Source organism: Haliotis rubra, unplaced genomic scaffold (genome assembly GCF_003918875.1).
Source record: "Haliotis rubra isolate DU_JTF1 unplaced genomic scaffold, ASM391887v1 Scf511, whole genome shotgun sequence".
Lineage (NCBI taxonomy): Eukaryota > Metazoa > Mollusca > Gastropoda > Lepetellida > Haliotidae > Haliotis > Haliotis rubra.
In genome coordinates this window covers 588230-606414 of record NW_025767204.1, presented here as the reverse complement: position 1 = coordinate 606414, position 18185 = coordinate 588230, and the positions used below count along the sequence as shown (strand labels likewise).

Sequence of the window (18185 nt, the reverse complement as noted above, 5' to 3'; positions counted from 1 at the left end):
CGTGATAAAATACCATGTACACCCGTCACGATCCGCGAGCAGGGAGTACAAAAGTCATATTATCCCGCCACGCCTCGGTGACCACGAGAAGTGAGAAAGCATCCCCAAGCCTTTAGTAACTTGCGCTGCATTGAGGTCAATCGATCAGCTGTTGTCAACATGGCAGCAAGGAAACGTTTGCCACAACAACTGAGAATGAAATTGAAGCAAAACATTCGGCTAGATAAATGCGTTATCACATCGTGTCGAGGGAAATACGGGGTTTTATCGGTCCCTCGTAAGGTTGTATTCCCCGAGCCGGGAAATACGGGGTTTTATCGGTCCCTCGTAAGGTTGTATTCCCCGAGCCGGAGGAGGCTCGGGGAATACAACCTTACGAGGGACCGATAAAACCCCTTATTTCCCTCGACACGATGTAATAACTTATAATATGACCAGAAAGTGTAATAGCAGAACTGATTTGCATTCTCCAGTATGTCGTCCAAGGATACCCCAGACGATGGTTGAACAACGGAGAAATTTCTATGGATATACAATTTCTTTATGTAGCAGAATTATGGCTTCATCTTGAATGAAGGTGACACCATGGCGACGGCTATGATTCTCTTTATTCGATGACTGGGTTTTAGTTCATTATTTACACTCAGAAGTATGGCCTCTAGGTGTAGGTCACATTATGAATGACTTCATGGCGAAGGCTACAGTGACTTATCTCCAACAGTACCTTGGCAGTTCAATATGCTATACTTGCTGTCGTCTGTCGGTGACTTGTCTCTATGGTGACTAAGGTAAGTGAGGATTAAAAAGCATGCAAGCTAAGAACAATAGGGCCAGCCACTCAACCAGAACATTTGAAGTGATAAGGAAGTGATAGGGTAGTGACTGACCCAAGCATAGCCAAGTTAATATATTTAAGGTGAGGTGAAAGTGGGTTTTACGTCGTGCTTGAGAATATTTCGCTCATATGACGACGTGCATGTGTGTGTATGTGTATGTGCTGCTGCTTGTACTAGCCAGGACTGAAGCTGGTTTTATAGTGCTAGCCCACTGAGATACCATGCAGCAGTGAAGCAGGAATACCCCACTCAGACATATTATACTGACTCCGAGCTGACCAGTCCTTGTTGTACCCTTTAATGCCGAGCGCCAGGCAGGGACCAACAAGTACCATACTTTAACGCCTATTGGTATGATGCTGTCGGGGATCAAACCCGCGACCTTCCGCTCTCCGGGCGGACGCTCTAACCTCTACACTACGGAGGCGGTTAGATATCTAAGGTGTAGTGACTGCCACATTTATTATTAATGTAATTAGTACTGTCCAGTGACACGTCTATGAATAACGTTTAAAGGTTTTCTGCTAGTCATGGTGATCCCACCACACACCATTACGATACCAACCACAAAACCATCGTTCTATCTAACGTTAACGTCAAATGCGACTGCCCAAAGCCTAGGCCAAGAAAGGCCACGCCGGGCTAGGGTAATACTAAAAATGGATTGCATAATGTTCAAACGAAACGAGCGAAACGTATCTTCACATGTGATGTTTTGTGACGTTACAACGTGGTAATTAGTTCGATATATACTAGTTTAAAATGTAATTATCATTTCATGAAATATCAATGATGATGAATTGCTTATGTAACACCTGTGACACAGAGACTATGTTGAAAATATCAGAAAGATCGCTTCACTTTGAGCTACGCCAAAACCGGTATATATCCGTGTTAGAATTGATCTTCAGTAACACATGCTTGTCGTAAGAGGCGACTAACGGGATCGGGTGGTCAGGCTCGCTGACTTGGTTGACACGTGTCATCGTATCCCAATACCGAAGATAGATGCTCATGCTTTTGATCACTGGATTGTCTGGTCCAGACTCGATTATTTACAGACCGCCGCCATATAGCTGGAATATTGCTGAGTGCGGCGTAAAACTAAACTCACTCCCTCACTCGAGCAACGTGTTTGTTTTCTATATATTTAAATGCAATGTAATGACCGCACATTTATATAGAGAGAGCGTTTTGAGCGTGGGAAAAATGGCTTCAGTGTTTGCTTTAAATACGACAGTTTTAGTCAGTATAAACTGTTAATTATTTAGATATTTTACTATTCTACAGATGTTAGTAGTTATGATGAAGCAGCTGTGCCATTTTAGTTGCTGGTCACAGCCCGGGTCTTGTCGGACCGAACATTGGTAACGGAAATCTAGTTGAAAGTATGCGGTAAAGATCTTCACTTGCTTTGAATAAAGTTAACAGTAACCTTCTGAAGTGGTTTAAAATACAGAATTAAAAATCTTTCCGGACAAATGGAAATTAGTATCAGAATAGATTGGAAGTATGTATACGTTTCAAACATTGTTTTGTTTAAGGATTTCTCTTTTACACCTAACCTAGTGCAATCACATTGACAAACCTCAGACAAACATTCTACAGTTTTAAGTTATTTGCTCGCAATAACGTTCTTATGTTGCATGTTTGCATTGTTGTGGTGTGTGTAAGTTGCATAAATAGAATGTCGGCATGATAATGGATAATGTTTGTCTATTATATAAATAACCAAAAGATCATAGTAAATTGTTCAAATTTGGCACAAGTCATTGTCACGTCCGAGGTTCATCATGGCACATTTGTTTTAATATTTCGCTATAGCCCCTATGAGATTCCGGAAATGTCTTGCATCGTCGCCCCATGGAACCAATTAGATTGCGAACTGTAATCTGGGGAATGTTCAGCCACTCTTCCTGCGTGATTGTGCCAACTGTTGGAGGTTCTGTGCTTGTCTGACGTGATCGCTGACGTTCATCAAGAGTATCCCATGCATTTTTGATGGGGTTTAGATGTGTAGGCCTTGAGGGCCATATCAGTACTTGCATGTTGTGGTTCCTTAAAAGGCCGTTGGCAGTCTTTGTCGTCTTTGTCGTCGATGCCGTTTTGACGTTTGCTTGTTGCATAATGGGAACGGCGTGTGTCCGAAGAATTTCTCCTCTGTACCTTTCTGGCGTTGCATTGCCCTGCACGTTTACCAAATGTGTCGTACCTGAATGGCAGATGGTGGTCCACTACAATACACTCTCGCCACCAAACCTGTCCACCTTCTGCATGCAGTTTCGAGCATAACGTTCCACACGACATCTTCTATCCGTAGGGTCACCTGTTACGAGGCACAGTACGCCCCGTGGGTTTAGATTTTCGGGCTCTCTCAGTGCTGGCTTTCCCACCTTCCTGGAGGAAGTATTTTAACACTTACCATCTCACGTTCTGTTGGCAGGACTCAGCAACAGGCGTCATCTACATGCATTTCTCCATAACAATATGATGAATTCGGAGTGATATCTTTCCTCTACACAAATGACCCGTCAGCAAGAAGTTTTATTTTGAAGGGTGTTTCCTTGACATCAACACCATAAACTGGCAGTGGCCTAGTAGTGGAGAAACCACTTACCAATACCATTAGGATTCAATATAAGCTCTTACACTCGGCAGTAGGTTTATATGCTATATTGCAACATAAATGTCAGCAATTATAATATTTATCTTTTCCAGCTACGGCCTTTGATCTTCATATTCCCTGATTTGCTTGCAACTGTGTCTTTGGCATTTCCAATTTGTAACATGAGCACATTTGCAGACATATTTATCGTCTCATTTACGACCATTTCTCTGCCATTTCCTTCCACAGTGCTCTGCAACTTAGTATCGATTCGCATTAACATAAATCAAGCGTTGATCACTGGATTGTCTGGTCAAGACTCGGTTATTTACAAACCATCGCCATATAGCTGGAATATTGCTATGCGCGGCGTAAAACTAAACTTACTCACACATAAATCAAGCAAGGCCTACTTAAATATGTTCGAACACATTACATTCTTGTATATTCTTTAAAAATCAAATTCCGTGTAAATGTAATATGAACCAATCACAGGCATTGGGTAAGACGATTGGTTACTACGTTCGGTCATCCCGCCCAATGCTTTGGTTCGAGTTAGAGGCGACTAATAGGATCGGGTGGTCAGGCTCGCTGACTTGGTTGACACATGTCATCGGTTCCCAAATGCAGAGATCGATGCCCATGCTGTTGATTACTGGATTGTCTGGTCCAGACTCGATTATTTACAGACCGCCGCCATTTAGCTGGAATATTGCTGAGTGCGGCATAAAACTAAACTCATTCACTCACTCACTCACTATGGTTCGAATCCTCAAATGGGTACAGAAAGTAGTGCCCACGACGGTGTCCTTCGCTGTGATATTGCTAGAATATCGTCAAAGGCGATATGAAACTATATTCATTCAGCCAATGGCTTGAACAATAACTTTGTTGATTCAGTCATGTCTGTGGCGAGTTATATAAGGTATAAAAGTCCGATAAAATATCATCTTGGTTGGTCTTTTCAATTCCAATTACCAATTGTTGCTTCTGATGAAAGTTCGTCGAAACCTGTCCTACATGTACAAAGTTCAATGAAGAGGCGCCTGCATTTATGGTCACAGTGGTTGCTGAGAATGAATAATCCATGTTCATAACGGCCACTTAATTTCTTTAACATAGCTATTCCTTCATGTCATCCATTATTAACTGTGGAGTAAATGGGGCTGTATTTAGCTTTGTTTCAATAGTATACATGTTTTCGTTGTTATAAAGGGGCGGTGGGGTAGCCTAGTGGTTAAAGCGTTGGCTCGTCACGCCGAAGATCCGGGTTCGAATCCCCACATGGGTACAATGTGTGAAGCCCATTTCTGGTTTCCCCCGCCGTGATGTTGCTGGAATATTGCTAAAAGCGGCGTAAAACCAAACTCAGTCAGTCAGTCGTTGTTATAAAACATTTGCGTGCAGGACGAAATGTAACCTTTGATTTGTGCGTATTTAGTCGTACTATTTTTAGTGTCCACACCAGGAACATGAAGGTAAGTGGGACATACGTGATCGTGTCGCTGAGCAATCAACAAGGACGTCCTAGCCTAGATCATGGGGTTATTGATTTGTTATTAACGTTCAATACAAAGCCACAAATCTACAGATGTATAGATAAGGCGATACCATTTTCATTGGTCCCGTTAGATCTAAAAAGAAACCAATAGCTGGATAGAAAAATCTACATAACCGATCCCCTCACCTTGGTATCACTGACGGCGAAATATACTCATGGAACTGAATTAAGCGTCCTCATGTTTTAGAACAGTGATATGAACAGAAACGTGTCAGAACTTTCATAATTCCAGAAGGGCAGTAATCTCTGATCATCTGATCGAAGATCGAATAATTGACTGCAGAGAAACAACAAAATGTGGGCAATATGTTAAATTGTATCTACTGATGTGCTTTCTAAATTCAGTGTAGTCTCACTTAACTGTTTCATCGTCATTGATATTTGCATCGACATGCTTTTTGTAGCATTTCATTGAACGGATCAAACTAGTGCAAATTCTACGCTCGACCTTTAGCAGTGATACACGAATAATCTCTATCCTTTCAGAAATTCAGATTCTCGTGAACTAATATCTTAAGAAGTCTCGCAGAAACTGATATGGGTATCCCTTATGTCAGTCAGGTTCTAGAGAGAAATCAGCTCCAGAAATAGCCTCAGTCCTTCTTCGAATTCAAAGATAGTTACTGCGAAAACAACTACCCCCCACATTGCTTAAGCACGCTGGGATCAATAATCTTATGTGTCTAGAGCGTGTTGTCTCATTTGACATATGATCATATTGTCAGGTTGCCGGTCTCTTAAAGTTACACATACACCACTGTTCAATGGTATGTTACCGCCCCACTGTTCAAGGGTATGTTCCCGCCCCACTGTTCAAGGGTATGTTCCCGCCCCACTGTTCAATGGTATGTTCCCGCAATTTCGAAACCAACAGGGAGCGACAGACCTTCTGGCATGTAAAGTATTATTTCATGAACCAAACATGTATACTGTCAGTGTAGGCAATGTCGACCTCGATAATAAAATTATCATTGCAGACAGTGCAGGACAGTTTCGACACTTCACACATAAGGACATATTTGTTAACAGGTCACAATTAGTTATCATGGAATCAGTTGGACAGCTGACAGAAAACAGAGTTCTGTCGATAGGGCAGATAATCCTTGCAGAATTATCGCAAGTTATTGCGCAATAGAGATTTCTAAGATGGCCATGTCGTTTTCTATCACGCGATATCATACATGGAAAATAATATTTTGTCATTCTCATGTGGCAGGAAGTCAAATATATTTGTCCACAGGTATATTATTGAATATGCAAGTCAGTATTATCGGACCACCATCTCTGGATCACTCTACTCCTCTCCATTTGGTCGTGATGGGCAATGTTTCAACGTTTAATGACTGGATTATTGTGACCAATTTCTCCAACAGCAAATCATGCATGTTATGCTGCCATAGCTGCGATTGGTTCTGACCCTTTGCCCCACTGAACAAGAGTGGCATATTGAACAAGTGTGGCATGTCACTGGCAGACGTGTATTTCAACGTCAAAATCAACCTACCACTCAGAAAGGACTCCCCTCATATATGTGTGGAATGGACCTCTATAACCACCATTTCACCACCATAACATTAAAAATTAGATCTGATCGCCCACTCCCCAGCTGATGTAATCATATCATTTCCATTTGCGAGTACCATAATGATCAGAAAATATGTCTTGATGTTTTTCAACTTTCCCCTACTTTTTGGCACAGTATATATTTATACATCAAAGTGACCTTCTTTCCGTAGAGCTTCGCACGTGAAATACTTTATCCAATATAATATATACAAGCACTCCTTATAATTTAACAAGATGTGTCTTCACGATTGTGTCAAATTTGTCTAGGAGGAACCGGAGACTTGCGGAATTGAAATGTTAACTACAATCTCGTGGATATCCGACACTATTTGTGAAGATGGAATAGAGAATGCAAGAGCCACAGTTGAAAGGTCGCGATAAGTCACCAAAGTTGGAAAATAACGCGATGAAACACACACACACACACACGCACGCACGCACGCACGCACGCACGCACGCACGCACGCACTCACGCACTCACGCACTCACGCACGCACACACACACCGCGAAATCGGAGTTCAAACGATACACTAAGATAACCCCAGCTGGGGTGAGAAGTTGTGCAGCTGTGCTGCGCTGCGCTCATAGCGCATGCGCAGAAAATAGGTTCGCGCAGCTTGAAGCGGGATGCCCGGATTAAAAGGTCGTGGGCAGGAGTAGTTTCATCTTGGTTGTGTACACAAACAACAAATAGTAAATAATCTACACGTTACATAAAAGAACCTTGTTAAGGATCTAGATCTACTTAGCTATGTGTCAACCAGTGAGGCGTTCGACATTTCAAGACGGAAAACCTTCGCTGGCAGGGAATACTCGGAGTAGGCTTTGATGTTAGCTATTTTTCTAATGTTTTGTTGATATTTCACACGCGCGAACTTTTTATATGTTATGACAGTAGATTACCGATTTGGCTGTTTATATACTTTCATTTGTCTATTTCACGACACGTTCTTCTTACCGAGTCACTTTCTCAGTTCGATGCTTAATCAAACGTCATTATTTAGCATTGTAAGAATTTCTAACTGTAATATAGATATGCCTCTGTCACAGACAAAACTCAATGTCTATTTTATTGACACCTATGTGTCTGCCTGCCTGTCTCCTGAAGACAATATGCAATACACAACTTCGATCACTGACCACATGCTATTTGAACTTAACACCTATCGGGCTATACACCATAAACAAAACGCATTGATTTATGGCTCGTGCACCCTAGTTCTGTCTCTGTCACATTAATATAATTATACAGACAGGCAGGTGTGATACGTGTACGCATGACATGTAATGATGTCTGTTGATTGCAAAATGTTATACACAAAACATGGCCTTGTATTTACAAAACCCAGCATCTCTATACACACACAAAGAGACCTGAGTGTATCGGCAAATGAACAAGCCAATGGAAGTCTCTGTTACACTTAACTGCACGCCCACCCGCTCTGACAGGGTCCGGTATCCCGCCGGGTGCTTCGTTTCGAGGGAAGTATACCCAAGCACAAACCATTGCACTTTTGATTTGCGATTGTACGTTTATAAGTTTGTTTAATGCTTTTTTCATAAGCATCAATGTATATTATATGTCATGAATAAATGATAATTGTGTTTCAATTATGTATATTCGTTTTGGTTCGCTCCTAAGCTTTAAGGGACAGAGTGCTTTAAGGGACGTCCATAAACAACAGATAAAGGATCCCCAAAGAAGGTGCAGACCCTTAAGCGCTCACATCGATAAATGCGCAGCATCTATGGTAATAAGCAAATTCAAGATATTTCCTTTGTTCCGGTATGGATACAGCTGATACAATGCAGCATAAAACCCGAAGGAAACTCTGTCATGAACATGTTGTGTCCATCTTTGAATAGGTAAACGTGTATTTGAACTTTTTATTTACCATTGTAAATGCTACTATTGCCAATGTAAGCCGCTGTACCACTGTACCAATTTATAAATGATCGCAGTGATAGGTGTATATATAACAGAGGTGACGTTCAGAGCGAACGTCACCTCTTCTATACATAGACCTATCACTGCGATCATTTATAAAATTCAGTACATGTACTAATTAACATATAATTCTCAGTGTGTAACCTCGAATCACTTTGTACAATATGAACATAGCTTGTTCTTTATATGTTTTAGCTAGTTTGTCGCATTCTGTATGATCAGACTGCTGGCTTGAAAGGTCAGCTGACAGCGACTAACGGCATAGTTTGGTCTGCACACTGCAACACACAGTACTTGAAGCAAGTTGCAGCTTGTGTCTGTTGCTCCCCCAACCAGCTGTTTACACATGCTTGGTATATAAACGCTTGATTCAAACCCTTTTCTTGTCCGAGTTCCAATACAGTTTACCTGTCACCACATTGGACACGATCCATGGTACGTATACATTAAGCTTGCCTACCATTTAGTTTTAGGATATTACTTCATCTCAACAATGATTTTTTCTAGCTTTTGTCGGAAAGACCTTTTAGGTATTTAAAATTGTGGAAACTTTGTTGGAAAGAAATTTAGGTGAGTTGTAAAACTGTAGAAACTTTTCTCTTCGTGTACATATTCGCGTCTACTAAAAATGTATATAAATTATAGAATAAAAACGCAGTGACTTGTTTGAAATCTTGGAACCAGTGATGTTGCTACGACAAATGTTTTCTCACTTGCCTAATAACGGTGTAAGCATCTCCACTGAAATGTCGCATATATTGTCAAAAGGAAGTTGTATATCCACAGAACTGTCGCCCTTGTTCAGCTCACCAACATCTAAATTGCCACTCAAAGAAGTTAAATATTCGCTCCATGGTCATGTTTAAATATGTATGACTGGTCGCGTTTTTTATCTGAAGAAAAGCACATGGAGCTCTACCAAATTCAGTGTTTTCTGTTCGCTATATTAGTGAAAAAGTGGCCCACATTTCACGATACCACACACACACACACACACACAACAACAACAACAACAAGCAAAAAAAACACACCAACAACACACACAAAACACACACACACACACACACAAATCCCATTAAAGTCGCAACTTCATAGATGGCAGTGGTATTTTCACACCAGTGTGTTAAGTATCATGCGAGTTGTTTATGTTTCTTTCATGAGTATGTCCATCTACACATGTCATTTGTGATTACGGTTGTTTAAGTGTGCGTACCTATTACGTAATATCAATTGTGAAGATATGTTAGCGTCAATGTCAAAATGAGTAAATATGTACCTGCGGAATGTATTCGATTATGTAAGGATACTATTCCCCTGAAGCCGTGTTTAGCTAGTAGCTAGAGTAGCTAGAGGTACAGCACAGCTCTTACAGCGCAAAGTATGTTTTAAATCAACAGAAGCAGCACCGAAACGGTTATAACTAGCCGCTGTATTTTCTGCAATACATTTACAAAACACGTTCGTCTCGGCGTGTGTGATCTGTTATCAATATTGATAGATGAGTTCTCTTCGACAAAAACTTCCATACGTGTTTAACTCACTTTGTATTTTGTAGCGTATGTGGCCTATGTTACATGCACATAGTTAAATCAACCACCACTGCTATTCTTTATTGTTTTATCAGCGATTGTTTAGTTCTAATGGATTAAACTTTATTGCGGCAAACATAGAAATGGTGCTATGCGCTTATCTTCAAGTGTGACTCTCAGGTTTGGGGTTCCTTATATCAATGACCCATACATGACTCACACCAATCCCCGCCAAACACACAATCCCCTGTTAACACCCCCCATCCTCTCCCCCCATATGCAGTTATCTGAGCACCCCCACCCCCAGCCACCCCCAATCTAATGCACCTTTTCTGAATACACTTACCTGAGTTACAATCCGACCCATCTCTCCCCGAAACAGGTGTCTGCATAATCGGCGACGCACTTCAATTGCCCGTTATTTGTGAGGCAAAACATGTTCTGAGAAACAATACATTTCCCCTTGCACATTCAGATATGACTGATCAGTGACAATTTTTACAACAAAGCCTTAACGCAATCATATAGTAGTATACACTATGGGGCTACGGGACCAGGTCCCTCCCAAGGGCTCAATTTTATAAATTGAGCCCTTGGGAAGTCCCTAATCCCGTAGCCCCATAGTGTATACTTCTACTGAGGTGCATGCAAAATTTGATGAAAATCGGTAGAATAGTTTCTGAAATATTGACTTTTAAGTGAGCATGGGGACGGTTGGGAAAAAGGCTCGGGTCGCCTCGGGGGTGGTTGCTCCTCCGAGCGCTATGGGCGGACGAGTCGCAGTGCGTGTGCGTGTGTCTCTCTCGGCTTGGTGTACGGGTGGCTGGCTGGCTACATTAAGCTGAAAAATAAGCATGCAAGACCGATGAAAAATCATCACACGGTTGGTGATGTGTAAGGGACTGTGTCGTGAGGTACGATCATCAACTCCTCTCGGACGAATGCTCTCGGCGGCCCGTCTTTCAAGTAGTACAAGTTTGGTTCACCGTCTTTGATGTCGACCAGGTCGATGTTGTACGTTTTCATGGACCATATCGGATCGGTGGCGCGTTTTCTGCTGTCTCCCTCGTATTCGCCCGGCTGGTATAAGTACCTAACGCTGACACGGTCCTGTAATGTTTTCTCTGTTTTATCGCGGCGTGCCGCCTCTGGTGACGATTCGACTGATTTCATTTTGATGGCTTCAACGGGTCTTTTGCCCACGAGTCTGGTGACTTCGTTGTTGATGACATCCACCACTCGTGGTAAGCGTACAACCCATTCCGTGTTTCTGTTTCCGGGATCGATTAAATCCTGCAAGTATTGGTGCGAGAACAGGCGTTAGGCTAGGGTGCGATTGAATCTCTCAACGATGGCTTGGCTACGGTCTCGTCTCACTTGGACTTTGTGCTTGGCCAGCAGCTGTGTCATGGCTCCCATAAACTCGCGTCCGGGATCGACTTGCAATATGGTAGGCCATGTCAAGCGACTGTATTTGTATATGCGTTCAAAGGCTTTGACGACTTCGTTTGATTCTTTTGTTGTCAACGGTTCGGCTTCCTTGTAGCGACTGGCGACGTCGACGACGGTCAGGGCGTACTTGTAGGTTTTGTGCCTCACCCTGTCGTGAGATAGAAACAGGAGGTCGCCTTGGTGAAACGCGATTCTGCGTTGAAATGTCGTATTTTCTTCTCGGGATGTACCGAGGCGCCGGCAGGTAGACTTGCCAGATGGCTTGTTTTTTGAGTAAGGCTTTGGCTTTGTCTTCCGAGACTCGAGCGGCTTTGGCGAGTTTCGGGATGGCGTCCGCACCTTTCCAGTACCCTCGCGGGCTGTAATAAATTTTCTCCATGATATATGTACGCATGTGTGCGTAAGCTTTCAATTATTCGATAGGCGCGCGTGCGCGTGTGTGTGTCCGTACGCGTAAGTGGTGACTCCAACGATGGAGATCCATCGTTTCGTGTCCATGGGAGAGAGCGAGGTCTTGTTGATTCTCAGTCCGTATATCCTGTGTCCGTCGCTTCTCAGCATGTTCATTTGGTGTTTGAACATTTTGTTCTTGAACAGGGCTTCCTTGAATCTGGTGTGCTTGATGTGTTTTTTCACAACATGTTTTTTCATGCCTTTCGCCTTTCGGATATCGGCGACGGCGGCGGCTTTCTTGATGGAATACATCTTGGGTCTCAAGCCGACATACTCGGCGATCGGAGAGCCTGCGCATTCGTCCTTCATCTTGCCGATCACTTTTTTGTTGACTTGGCTGTGCATAGGGTGATCGCTGGTGTCGTAAAGGTGCATGTGTTTCTTCATGTCCTCAGTGCAAATTTCCATCAGCAGGGAATCCGTGTCCGTGTACAGCACTTCGCACCTGTCGCCATACTGCTTTTTCAGCTCGTTGTAGTAGAAATGGTACATCAAGTGTTTGGATAAGTCGAGGATGCTCATCCCCACGTAAACAGGCCAGTTGAATTTGATGTGGCTTTTGTTCATGTGCAGCGCTGCCAGGTCGTCGTCGAATATCTTGCTTCAGTTGAACGCCGGGCTGGCTATAAGTTTCCTGAGTTTTTCTTCCTCGCTGGATCTGACTAATTTCACGTTAACGCGTTTTCTCAAATTCTCCATCACCTTGACTAACACCGTGTTGTTCATGAGCTTGTACAAGTTTTTTTCGAAGTCGCTCGTGGCTTGTTTTCGAAGAATCGTGTTCAACCGAATATAAGGTTCCATCCATGGACTTTGATCGAACTGGAGCGCCCTGTGTATTTTCATTCCCAGCGACAAGTACAGCTGCAGATTGCGATAGTGAACGACGTATTTTGACTTGTTCATCAAGTTCGGCACGAGTTTTCAACGTTAGCCAGCTTGTTGTTTCCCTGCAAGTTTCGTTGATATTCAAACATCCAGTCTGGGTTCACCGTCAATCGTTAGGGAGCTAGCAGATAGCTGTTGTGTGATTCGTGTAGTTCTGCAGGATAGTCAAAGTCCACGTCGAGCACGTAGCCTTTGTTCGAATCCAGCGCGATGCTATTCACGTCAATCATCTCGGGTGAGGAGACCCATTCGAATCCCCCGTTGGGGAGATACTGACTCATGGCCCAGCCGTACAGGTTGTTGGCGTCGAGATAGAGTATGTGTTTGGTCGGTTTGCCGGGGTCGTGACCTGGAACATACTTGTTGTTGGCTTTGGTGTATCATTTGGAGGTCATGGAAATCCCGCCTCGCAAGCCTTTTTCCACGAACAGGTGCATGTCATAATCCGTTAACAATTCCAATTTAACTCTGGTCTTTTTCAACAAGACGTCCCAAGAGAGACCGGGGGATGAAAAATACCCCGGGGGGTCGAGGCAGTACTGTTTCGAGCACGTTTTCTGAATATCTCGAACACGTTGGCCAGCAGCAGAACATCAGTTTTCAAGTACAGGTCGTGGTAATCACCCAAATTCTTGCAGCCCAGTTTGTCCCACACATTAATCGCATGCAGGTAATCATCCGGGGTGATGGCCGAGTCGGTCAAGTTGCTGAAAAATTGGTCGTTGGGAGGTAATCTCGTCTCGTTGAACTTGGACTAATCGTCCATGTACTCGTAGTGGTAGACGCCCTTCCTCAGCAGCAGGGGTCGAGTCTCCGCGTCGGTGTATTGATTGGTGATGTCAAAGTCGTCCGGAGTGGTTGGCGTTCACCAGACTGTCTAGAGACGACAGCAGGAACTGAATGCTATCGATAAATCTCAGACCATCTAACGAGAACGAGATGTATTTTCCATGTTGTTGGGGATGCATGTTATGTTGCCGTCGACCTTCGTGATGGCCTGCATGATCAGGTGAGAATCGTAACCGCAAAGATTGTGAAACACGACGGGGATTTTGATTGTTTTGGGATCGATTTTGAGCTTCAAGTTGCAAGCGTTGTGAGCAGCACCTCTGTACTTGCCGGTTTACATGGCAGTGATCTCTCACGACATCCCCGTTCACAGGTTCGTCGCACACGTGGTAATTCTTAGCTTTCTTATGAGTTCTCCAGTCGTCTTGGGTCATGCGCATGGGGATGATGGTGTACAACTGTTTCCTGATGATTTTCTCTTCGTTTTGCAAACACGTGAAAATCGTTCGGATGCGTCGGGACCTCGGTAGAACACGGGAGCGTTTGTTTCCCCATCGCACCGAACGACCATGTAACCGAACCCACAGGCTTTGTGTTCTTCTGTTTTATGCATGAAACTTTTTTCTGGAGACGGAACAACCGTGTCGACGGTTTTGATGAGGGCTTCAAAGTTGGCGTAGATGACGTAGGGCACGGGCATTTGATGTTTGTGGTTGATGAATTTTAGCGTGTTTTCTGATTTGTACTGCCGTCTGTCCCATGCCTCGCCAATCCTCCTGGTGTGGTTCCAGCAGGTCGGCTCGCATGTAGCTGTGCAGACACCTTTTACAGAAGTGTTTTTTTTCCTTATGCTTCGATTGATCGTACAACAATCTGCTCAAGCTTTTAATCGTCGTGTAGTGATACTTGTACTCTCTTTTGACTAGAAATAAATTGATCCTTCGCACGGTTTTATCTAGGACAGGGCTTATCCGATGCACAATAGTTGTGTTCCGTTGTGTCCGAAGACGTTAATAGCCAGATGGTTTTGTTTTTCCACTCGAGCAATTTGTGAGATGGGAGTAGATCTGTCTATCCTCGAAAAGTCGACGCCGGATTCCTCGATGGAGGGATAGCTTGAAAGTCTGTCTGGATGATGGGTAGCTGGATGCAAGTCGGCTATGATCGACACCAGTAAACAGTTGTCGTCCTTGTTTTTGACGTTGACCATGGCTTGCTCTTTCTTGTAGTATGGTGGCAAGTCTAGGTACGACCCTCCTTTGAACGACACATAGTTCGCTACGTCGAGGTAGACCATGTCGATCGTGTCCACGACCCAGCCCAAGCCCAAGTGCGTGTAGCATTCCAGGGATTCTCATATTTTTGCAAACGAGGTGTCGATGGACGCGTCGATCGATTCGGGTTGAGTCGCAACTTCTTGCTTGCCTCTGAAGTAAGGCTGGATGTGCTCGGTGGTGCCGTCTGTCTGCTGTTTTATCAGCAACATTCTCACTGTGAGTTGAAATTTGAGTCTTCCTAGATCGTTCAGTTCCTCACCGACTTTGTAGGCGATAAGCGGTATGATGTTGTCGACGTCCATGTTTTTGTCAACGTCCAGCCTCCAGCCTCTCAGATACTTACCTATGGCGTGCTTCGTCCGCGCGAACTGTAGTTCGATAGGTTTGTGTTCCTCTGGCAGTTCGACGAGTTCGGCTTTCCTCATGCGCGAATAACCTCTGAGCCCACGCTCCTTCGCTTGGAGTTTGAGCTGTTTCACTGTGGGTTTTCGTCGTTCGTCGGCGATGCCGAGCAATTTCAACAGTAGAGGTTTCCTCAAACCGGAGTAACTGATTACTCCGCGTTTTTGGCAATCCTTTTCAGTTCTCGAACGGTAATCATCCTTGCTATATCAATGTGTAAAAACTTTTTTCTAAATGAAAAATAATTATATTCAGATGCGAAGTCAAATCTCTAATAGGGTTTTTCACATGTGAAGTCAAATCTCTAATAGGATTTTCATCGCTATGTTCAGCTGCGAGTTAACATCTCTAGTAGTTTGTTGGTGTGTGAAGTATGTCTCGCTGTTAAATGTTACCAACCCGTCAATACGTTGGATAGTTAAACTTTCAACCAACTTTAAAAAAAGCGATTTTCGTTATGCATGTTAGATTTTTATTCTGAACAGTCAGTTTCGTTTGTTGAGGTAGTTTCTTTTCGTCAAGTAGATGAGATGGCCTCGTACCACGTCCGCTCCGTGGGCTTTGCAATGATGATAATGGCATTTCACACCTTTACCGCATACTTCGCACGTGTAATATACGAAACGCTTTCAAATGGACATCAGGTGTATGCCACAATATTCCGTTGTGCATTTCCTGCAGCAGGTTTCGGTTTTTCCTAGCAGCACATACTCGCAGTTAAAAGGTTCACGTCTTCCCATTTATATATATATATATATATATATATATATATATATATATATATATACACATAAATATATTTTAGTCTAATTGTTTGGCTATCAACACGGTCGCTGCTAGACCCAGCGCCACGAAAATCAGTTTCTGGTCTTCCTGTTCCTGGAAAAGTGTGTAAAACTGCGAGAGGGTGGGTACGCGCCGCGAGGTTCGAGTCGTTTGCTGGTGTGCAGGTAGTATTCTCGCATGGCGTCATCGACGTTCTTGAATGTTTGAACAGCATGGTTTTTGCGCGAGAGTTGGTCGTTGAGGAACTGTATTCTCTGCACACGTTTTTTGGTGTACTCGGCTTGCGCGGCTTGCAGTTTCTCCAAGGCCAAATCGTGACGTTAACGTTTCGCTCACATTTCGGCCGCGTTCGACGTTAGTAATTTGGAGAAGATATAATTGCTGCCGGAAAATGCCAGGGCGTTGACTACTGTACCACCGACCATCATGGCGATCGTAGCCATCTTTTTTATATTATGTGTTTTTTAAGATTACTTCAAAATATTTTCCGGTATAATTCCTTGTTTCACGAGAATGTCCTTGGTGGCCATCGCCATCCCTAAGTCCATGACGAGCATGCCCATGTCCTGCACGTTGAAATCAAGTTTGATCGTTGGTTGTTTTGAGAACCATCATCGTTAAGCGAGCGTAACCTACGGTTAGTCTGGCGGCCATGGCGGCGTGATATGTATCGTTGATGAATGTTTTTCCTTCTGACGACTTCGTGTGTATATAAAATATATATAGATATTTTTTAAACAAAAATTATAACATAACATGCGGATTTATTTCTAATTGCACCGTCTGCTGTTGTGGTGGTTGTTGCTTGTTATTATTATATAGCAGTATAACGACGACCATGCTTAATCCCGTTGCCATGTCGACAACAATCCACAGAGTGTTATGGGTATTATTATTTTTGTGGTGCTTGGCTAAACCACCTTTTCTTCCGGCGGCGACTTTTTAAGGATTCTTAGTTGTGACTAAATGTATCGGTGTCGTCGTATCTTATAATGTAACAAAGGATTTTTAAGTCTAATAAAATCAAATGCGATGTACACGAAACACAGCGAGATGAAAGTCAAGTTGCACACAACGACAGTTTCAAACATCGTTTTGCTTGAGTTATGCTAGAATTTGCTTGAATTTTGCTAGAATTTTGCTTAAGCTAGACGCAACGGTTTGGTCGGTTTTCAACAGGAGTTTGACTTGTTTCGTTTCTGCGAGCTGTTTCTTCACTCGTTCTCGTTCTCGTTTGGTCAGGATCACGTCGTTTCTCACAAGCAGTCCTCGAACGAATCCCTGTCCTTGCAGTGAAACAGTGCGACCCATTGCGTCTGTTCCCGAAAATCTTTCAGCACAGAGTGTAATTTCTGCGTCAGAACCCAAATGCTGTGTTTCGTGTGTCGGCCCGAGAAGGCCAGGTATGACAGCGCATCTCGTGTTTTAACCATCCCCTTGTTGGCGCTGCAGTCGTCCAGGATGAACAGCGTTGATTCCCCTTTCAGCTTGTCGTGATAAGTGTGCAACCAGTTCCCGGATCGGTTTTGTGCACGTCCGGGTCTGTCATCACCCATGGTCTCTCCGTGTACATCTTGTTCACCCGTAAAGTGGGGCAGAGAAAGATGATGTGGTCGAACACGTCACGATGGAAACCTTCCCGCATGTCGAGCATGAATGCCATCTTGCCGCATCCCATCTGACCGCACACGATGGCGCAGTGGGGATCGCGAGGTAAATCAATAAATGGCTTGCACGAATCTTCCATTGTCTATATTGAGTTGCGCGTCCATTATCACGTAAAGATATAAATTTAACTTGCCAGATTTTGCGCCTTCTTGGTGATTTGGATGGTGATCCCCTCACTGCCATTGTCGATGCGACGTCTGCCGTGTGGTCTGTGGTCGTCCGTGGATTGCATGTCCAGCCACAGCGCGTAATGCTTATCCAGGTACCTACTGAGCATCATGTAGGTGAAACCCAGGTCTTTGACGACGTCGTTGACTTCCGGCGAGTGTCGCTTGATGGCCGGTATTTTTTTTATCTCGTCCCACTGCTGATGAGCTCTCATGCCTTGACTGAACATCTGGTTGGGCACACCTTCGATGGTCAC

General features: G+C 43.7%; 1 protein-coding gene across 1 annotated transcript in view; it reads left to right on the top strand.

Annotated features, from left to right (window-relative positions):
* The first annotated feature begins 8811 nt into the window (after positions 1–8811).
* Positions 8812–18185, top strand: part of LOC124292288 (titin-like) — a 194577-nt gene continuing 185203 nt past the window's right edge. Inside the window, exon 1 of the mRNA XM_046729354.1 lies at positions 8812–8952. The gene's annotated coding sequence lies outside the window, so the exon portion shown is untranslated. The remainder of the gene's footprint in view (positions 8953–18185) is intronic.